This window comes from Cicer arietinum, chromosome 4 (genome assembly GCF_000331145.2).
Source record: "Cicer arietinum cultivar CDC Frontier isolate Library 1 chromosome 4, Cicar.CDCFrontier_v2.0, whole genome shotgun sequence".
NCBI classification, from domain to species: Eukaryota; Viridiplantae; Streptophyta; class Magnoliopsida; order Fabales; family Fabaceae; genus Cicer; species Cicer arietinum.
In genome coordinates, this window is record NC_021163.2 from 55,136,399 (window position 1) to 55,145,508 (window position 9,110).

The 9,110-nt window shown below is 28.8% G+C and overlaps 1 long non-coding RNA gene across 2 annotated transcripts; it reads right to left on the bottom strand.

Annotated features, from left to right (window-relative positions):
* Window positions 1-1,474: 1,474 nt before the first annotated feature.
* On the bottom strand, window positions 1,475-2,817 carry LOC113786217 (uncharacterized). 2 transcript variants are annotated; one of them, XR_012162872.1, is made up of 3 exons: window positions 2,669-2,817; window positions 2,439-2,537; window positions 1,475-1,623 (listed from the first exon to the last, which is right to left on the bottom strand). It is a non-coding gene; the product is annotated as an uncharacterized lncRNA (long non-coding RNA). The 2 variants fall into 2 exon arrangements; XR_003472388.2 differs by having other exon boundaries at window positions 1,475-1,626.
* Between the last annotated feature and the right edge of the window lie 6,293 nt (window positions 2,818-9,110).

The window sequence follows — 9,110 nt, forward strand, 5'->3', positions numbered from 1 at the left end:
ATTATTTTTAATTTAATTTTAATAATTTTTAATTATAACAATTTTTAATAATAATAAGATTAATAATAACTATAATAATAATTAATAATTTTAATAATTTTTAATTATAACAATTTTTAATTATAACAATTTTTAATAATAATTAATAATAATAATTATTTATTTATGTAGTATTATTATTAATTATAAATTTATTATTTAATATAATTATTTATTAATTTAAATATTTATTAAAATATTAACAATTAATTAAAACCAAAAAACGAATTAAAATTTTTTTTTAAAATCCTTTGGGAGGTCGCATCCCTGACCAGCGACCTCCTTCTAGGGGAATTTTTTTTTGCTCCTATGGTGTATCGCTCTCCAGGGAGAGTTTTCCTTCTTGCCGTAAAAAATAGGGTATTTTGGTAACAATTTTTGAAAGTGAGGTATTTTGGTTAAATTTTTTCAAAAGTAAGATATATAGGTAAAAAATCCCCTCAAAATGTTATATTCTATCAAGTGAGTCAATTACTTATCTACAATATATAAAAAATAATCAATCTTAAAATGTTTCTTAGCAAACTTAATATTAAATTATGTTCATTCAACGAGTTTTTATCATAGTGTCTTTTCTCGAATTCGACCTTTTTGAACAAATATATATCCAATCTCCATTTCATTCATAATTATTTCAACACTAAAAATAATAATTGTAAATATTATTCTCTATATTTTTTCAAGTGAATAAACAATTTTGGTTACTAATTATATAACCAGGTCCATCTACATGTCTTATGTTGTTTGATTGATTTGGTATCTCAGCACGCCAATATCTCACACACAGAATTTTCGAACCAAGGTGAGAAGAAATTTTGGGAGTCCAATAACGATTGATTCAGAATTCAACGATTGCAAGTTTAAAAAAAAAAGTGATTTGTTGTATTTGTGGCATGTTCAACTCTAATGGAACACTTTTTTTTTTTTTCTTTCCAACATGTGCAAAAAATTAGGCCATTATAATTCCAATTTTGGTTCAAGCTTATAATAGGTAATTAATCAATTTTTTTTACCAAATAATGAACAATTAATTGTAGTGTTATATTCAGTTACATAAAAATCTATGCAATATTTTACTGTTATCAAACTGGAGTGGGATGAGAAGATAATATATTTATAATATTAATAATTATAATTGTTAAATCTTTAATTTTTATTATATCTACTTATAAAGTTATCCATATAATTTATTAAATGTGTAATACTTTTTATATGCCTGAAAATTAAATTCTTTTCAATACCGGCTATTATTTGAAAAAGAATAATGTGCAAATGTACATGAGAATCATTGTTAGACTATGTTAACCACCAATTTTTTAAGATAAAAAAGTTCATAATTTTGATCTTCACGATTTGAACCATGCTCTAATTATCATATTAATTTTTTGAAAATCAAATCAAGTTAAGTAATCATTATCTAATAGGACCATTAAACTTCAAATTAACTAATAGGACCATTAAACATAGAACAACGAGTACCTCCAATAATACAAAATACCCAAATGATCACAAAGTGTTAAGTTCATATTGATCTGCTTGTTACACATAAGATTGAAGACTCTCTTTACAATTCACCATAACATCCTTCTAATTGTAAAAAGAAAAAATTGAAATGTAATTAGGGAAATATAAATTGAAGTATTAAATAAGTCACATGCGTACTAACATTATGACATGCATATAAAATTATAGGCTTAGAAATAATAAAGATTTTGTAAAAAAAATAATAATAATTAAAAATACATATATATAGTCCTTTAAGTTTAACTTAGTTTATACATAGATCAATTAAATTTATTTTATTTCGATTTAGTCATTTAAATTACATAATTATATTTGCACAATTAGTCATTTATCTCAATTTTGACAACAATTAATTCAATTGAATTTTTTTAATTATTTGAAATTAACTCTACTAAATACTACATAATATGTCCTTCATACTAATTATTCAGAATATCTTCATAAGATTTTATAAATGATATATATTTTTTGATGTTCTCCGCGTACTAAATTTCTATCCAAATAATCAATGTATTTTATAACTTCCTTCACATGCAAAGTAATTTAAATAGTTAATTTGTTGTAATGTTTCAATTAAATCTTAACATTTAATGATAGTAATTCAAAAAAAAATTGAAACTTAAATAACTGTATACATAAGTTAATATATTTTAAAGACTAATAATACAAATAAATGTAACTTAAAATATTTAATCAAGAAAAAATAAACTTAAAGGATCTAACAAAAAATTGAACTAAACTTAAAGGATTAAAGTTATATTTTTCGAAAAATAATTAATATTTACTTTTACTTTATAAAAAAAAATAAAGATTTACTTTTTCTTTATAAAAATAAATAAATAATTACGCTTAAACTTAAATTGTTACACACTTACACACGCAATGACAAGTTAAGTCGCTACTGCACCTTGCAACTTCAGGAGGCATACACAAATAACTTGGACAATGAAAGTCATTATGACATAAAGGCATTTCTGTTATGTTAGACAAGAATAAATGTTAAGGAAATTAAATACCAAAAGAAAATGTTAAGGAAATTAAGAGGGTGAAAGATAAAAGTCTTAGGTAAAAAATAAATTTCAGAAGAATGGGAAAACAAACTTACTAAAAGCATCAATTACAACAAGAAGCAGTGGAAAAAGGAGGATCATAGAATTATAAAACTTGAAAATTTCAGCCATTTCTTTTTATCTCCTTTTGCATGTAAGAATAGCTAATTGTTTGATCACTTTATAATGTAAAAAAAATTGTTCTGTTTTGTTCAATTATTAAATATTAAATTGTTTTGCACCTATAAAGTTTCAAGAAGCTCTTCCTAAAATAATTGTTAGTAAGTGTCTATTGAGTACATTGATGTGCTATGTTTGTCTCTCTGATTCACTCAATTGGTCACTTGACGTGACCATAGTAAAAGTCTCATAAAAATCTTGGTGTTCATCAGAGGTCATTCATTCCTTGTTTTTATCAACATTTCATTATTATTTTAATTTTCTTGTTAGTCTTTCATGATACACAAAACCAAAATAAATAAAAAAAACAATAATAATGTAAAGAAATATTGATAAATTAACCAAAATATCATTTACACAATATATGACATATTAGATTAGTCATTATGAGAATGTGTACCTCAAAGGATTTATTGTGTTTGTAGCAGAAAGGGTGTGAGACTTCTGTCCTCTTACTAATGAATTGATAGTTAGAATATATATATATATATATATATATATATATATATATTTAATAGGGATGGATAAAGACCCCTCTAGGGATGGACAACGGTCGGGTTGGACGAGTTCGGATAAAAAATCACCAACTGGCCCAATCCGTGGGTGCCATTTAAATATCTACTTCTGCCTATGTCAAAGTTCGGTTTAGTCGATTCTCGATTTAAGGAGTTGCCGGTTCGGTTCAATCGAGTTAATTAGGTCATCTTTAATTTTTTTTGACTCAATTGAACTTTTTTTTACTTAATTAGATCTTATTTATTTGGCCATCATGTTAATTTTATTAGGCTTTAGTATGCAATAAATTTTCATATCCTTGCCATGTTTTTATTATATATTTTTTTTAAAGACTAATTAGCTTTTTTATAATAAACATAAACATAAAACAATAAGACTATGAACACACTATGAACATTGGTGCTCAATAAATCTTTAATAGTTGTATTCAACATGAAGATTAAGGTTGTTGCATCTGCACATAGAAAACAATAAAACAATTATGATATGTAAACAAATTTAAGAAATAATAAAAATAAGATAATCATTAACATGCAAACTATTAAAATGAATAGAAACATTATAGTATAATTCTAAATAGAAAGTAGAATAAAAAATCACAATAAATATTATAATCATATATAAAATCATAAAAGTAACGATCAAAAGCATAATATATAGATTTTAGTTTAATCAAATAAAAACAAACATATTGTTATTTTAGGTTCATTATATATATATATAATGAAATAAAAAATATATAAAATCTTAACCCTGTTCTTTTTATGTGAGATTCTGTGACTTTGAGCTTCCAACAAAGAAAGTATGGTTCGATCCATGGCTTCACAAGATGAAAACACATGTTAGTCAAATCATATGTTAAGAAATAGAAATGCCGAACATAAATAAATAAAAAACACTAACAAAAATCATAAGCTTTTAAAGAATACTTTTTATTATTGACTTCGAGTTTTCTTCCATGTCTATTATTCTCAACCTCTCCATTTACGACTGTGAGATGAGATAGAGAGGGAAATAAAGCAACAAAAGGTTAATCGAGATGAGATCTGAGAATGGATGATGAGATCAAAATATAGGCAGCCTAAGATTTGAGAGGAAGAAGAAAAAATGAAGCCTAAGGTTCGAGAGGAAGAAGAAAGGATGAAGATGGTGTTCTCACGGAGAGGGTGAGATGGTAACTCTGGATTCAACAGCTAAGGTTTGTTAGGGTTGATTGTATCAATGCTATTTATAGTGAAAACAAATATTTTGGGTCAATCTCCTCCCATTTGTAATGGATTTAGGCCAAACGGGAGCATTACATTTTTGTTTCGGGCGGGTTCGGTTACCGACGGCCCAAAATATTTCACTCGCACCAGCCCGCCCATATCCGTTTGAATATGTTGACTTTTTCCGTCAAACCCGTTGACCCCATTTCACCCGCCCATTTGCACGCGGGCCATGCGGATTGGGCAGTTTTGGGCCGGTTTGGATTTTTTGTCCAGGCCTAGACCTCTCAACGGGTTAATAAAATAGTTGATTTGATTATTTATATTTTATTTAATTGATTAAGAGAATCCATAAAATTAGTGTTATGAATAATGCGAAAATTAAGTGATGATAAATTTGTTCTGAACTCAAGTCACATTATTGAATTATTGTCTACTTTGAATTTTTTACGCAAAATTTTACGATTTTATCTTTAGTAAAATATACATCCGTGAGTTGAGAAATGTAAGTGTTGTTTATAAACAATCATTAATCTCAATTCTCAAGTAATATGAAACTTTTTGATGTTCTAGAGTAGTAGCCATGTAGTTGAGGTTAAGAGGCTAAATAGCATGTAGCTTAGACCTCAACTGCGTACATTAATGTTCTGACTTCAAGTCATATTTTTGAGGTACTATTCACTTTAGGTCTTGTGTATATGGTATATATCCTCACGATTTTTTCCTTAGTTAAAGGCTCATTAGTAGATTGAAAAGTGTGTTTTTTTTTTTTTTTTTTATAAATTAACTTTAGCATCAATTTCTAAAGAACACAAGACCTTTTTCATTTATCGGAACAAAATTTATGCATATATTTTTTGTAAATAAAAATGTATGCATAAATTGAAATTGAAATAGTATGATCAAAGTTTATTTTATTTGGGGAAGCACCGAGGAACAACACAAATGTCATATGATATTATCGGACAAGGTGTGCTCTCCAAATAAGGAAGGTGTACTTGGATTCAAAAACATGAGAGCCAAATATGGTTGCGGTGTTCAAGTCATGCCTAAGATAACTCATTGCAATAACTCATCGCAATAACACATCTCACATTTGATGAGCTATCTCATAAGTCTGATTAGAGGTGGAATGTAGCATATATTGGAATGTGCGTAATGGTCAAGATACTAGGTTTTGGAAGAATAACTGGATCGTTGATTGTCGCCCCATCCAAGATCAGTGGCATGGTCAAATCCATATTGGTCAAAAAGAGTACCCAATATTGTTCAACGCAAATAACAACAATTGGCGAATGGATGTGCTTGAGCGCCTCCTTCCAAATGATATTTGTACCATAATTGAAGCTACTAGATCCTTCATCCTGATTGCAGAAGTAGACTTCCGAATTGGATTCCTGCTCCTGACAGCCAACTCTCTCTTAAGTAGTCATATGACATCTTAGCTAACCAGGTGGAGGATAATGAGAACGAACATGATAATGAGTGGCCTGGTCCTAATAACATCAAGTCTTTCATTTGAAAATTAGCTCATGGAAAAATCTTGACTAATATGGAGTGAAAGAGACGCAACATATAACATCCCACTTTTTCGAGACATTAACTAACGAATTTCTAAACGTAAAAATACAAAATCATTTTTATTTATTTATTTATGATTATCTTAAATACTCATTTACCTTAAAATCAATTAATAACATTTTTAGTTATATTTTCAAAAAAAAATGAATCAAAGTATTTGCAATTACTAAAAGTAAATTTAATACGTTAAACAAAAGAAACTCCTAGAGTCAAAACTTTTGACGTTTTACCACCCAAACATAAATTCTAGTTGGTCATAAACTTTGGACTTGTGGAAAACTCACCCAACAAGTCTAACACCGACACTAAAGTATATTAGAGCCTCCAACTGCATGCTATTATACTTCCTCGTATTTCTTCTATTAGGTTGACCGTGACATTATTCACTCAAGTAACACTATATGTGACGTCCTGTCAAATGTAAGGGTCATCTTCAAATAACAAACACATAACAAATATGCATGTATATATAGTTGTTATAGCAAAAATCTAAATAAATCATATACTTCATTTAACAATTAAAAATCACAACGCACCAAATATACAAATCAACCAAAATGAACAACCGATTTGTTAGATTATATATCAAAGCATGATTCTGGAATATCACCTCCCCCACAAGGGATTCGTGGGTCTTTCCAAGCAACACCACTAACTCAAAATCCCCGCAAGGATCTGTGGGCTCCAACCAGTTATGTACGCACCACACAACTTTGGGCTCCAACCAATTATGGACGCACCACACAACTACGAATGCATGAATGTAGACACTTTTGTTAGTAACATTATAGATCACTCAACCAGAGCGTCCAAAATCATTCAACCTTGTCCTAAACCAACCTAGTTTAGATACAAAGTAATGACCTAGAATAACCACAACATGTCAAACACAATCAACATAACAACATATCATATAAATTTCATTTTTCACAATTTGAACATGTCAAGCACAACCATTATTAATATTCATTTTGAAGATAACACACAAACAAAACTAATACACAACATCACAACACATTTATATCACATAGAATTCAAGTAAGAAAGCGGATGGAGTGATGCCCTTACCGATATGAGTGTCGTTATTAAAATTCTCACGCAGCGGTTTTTGCTCCAAATATACCTTCACAAATTAATTTACTTCTCACTTAGTGTCAAAACTTTTTAGTTTTATTTTTTTTATAGATTGACGTACAAAATCTATTACTACTGTGATCGTTATTACAATAATAATGAGATAGTAGAGTTCCTAATAATATATGATATTAAGAACTTTCTTTCCCTTTACTGTGTAACAATTGATCTGTCTAACCCATTCACTACTTTATCTAAACATCATAACACAAATATAGTATCATTCCCTTTCTTGTGTAACAATTGATCCTACCTTCTAACCCATTTACTATTTTATCTAAACATCATAACACAAATATAGTACCCACATCTCTGATAGTTGATTAAGATAAAAATAAATAAATATATAATTACAGAGACATATTCATCGATTAACTTTATTCTATTTTATTTTATTTTTTCAAAATATCAATAAGGGGTTTTGTTCTACTACCAATACAATGGTTATATAAAGTTAATATGATCATAAAGAATTCTTACTTGATGTATGAATCACCAACTCCTTTAGTTCTTGAATTTCTTCCTTTTTCTCTCCTAAATCCTTTTTTTTCTTTCTATATCGCAGAAATGTTTGTGAATGGAAGACATCAGTTTTGTTTTTTTCCTTTCTATAAGTAAAAGCGGGGAACATGATATTTCAACCTAAGCCATTAAGACCCTAATTATTCACTCATCTGTTTAATGTAAATTTTGTTTTTATCGTTTCCCAATTCATGCTTTTATTATTATTAATAATATTATTATCAAAAATTAAAATCACACAATACAATAGTAACTATCACCAACAACTTCTAGAATAATTATCTCTACTCATAATAAGGTAAAATATATAATTAAAATAATATGTCTGGATGTTACACAACATGAGGTCGAACAATACATGCCCCTGTTGCAATTCTTGTCCTGAATCTATAATGCATATACTTTACGATAGTGAACTGGTGTTTGGATTTTGGAATATCATCATAAATCCGGCTTAGTGAAGTCGTTTCTTTAGCTTGGGTATGCATATTTGGTTGAAGTGGAATTTCTCTACTAATAATATTTGTTGTGTTCCTTGGTCATGACCTACTTACTTTGGAGTCATTGTTTGGAGGCTTTTGAAGGATATGAATGAACTAGTGCTTTTAAACTCCTATGACTTGTAAACGGGTTTCTGGATTAAAATTCAACATCATGTTTATCTAGTTGTTAAAAAGGCTAGTAAATCCCTTGGGTTTTGGAAACACAAGAACACTACTACTAAGACTAGGGGTGGACAAGAAATCCAAACCGCCCTAAAACCCGTCGGCCTGCATTGCCTGTGTGCAAATGGGTGGGTTAAATTGGGTCAACGGGTTTGGCAGGAAAAATCAACAGGTTCAAATGATTATAAGCAGACGAGTGCGGGTGAAATATTCTGGATCATCGGTAACCAAATCCGCCTGAACCAGAAGTATACTATTATAGTGACATATTAATACTGACCATCTTACTCTACATAATATGGCCCAAATCCTTTACAAAAAATGAGACCAAAATACAAACCCAAAATGTTTGTTTCCACTATAAATACCATTGATACAATCCAACCTAGCAAACCCTAGCTGCCAAATTTAGTGAGAATATCATCTTCACCTCTCAATGAGAATACCATATTCATCATTTCTTTCACTTTTCACACCCTAGTCTTCCGATATAAGAATATTTTGATCTCATCATTCACTCTCAGATCTCATCTCAATTAACCCTCTATTGTTTTATTTCCCTTTCTATCTCATCTCATAATCGTAAATGGAGAAGGTGGGTATAATAGACATGGAAGAAAACTCAAAGTCATTGAGAAAAAGTACTCTTTGAAGGTTATGATTTTTGTTAGGTTTTTTTTTTTTTTTTTTTT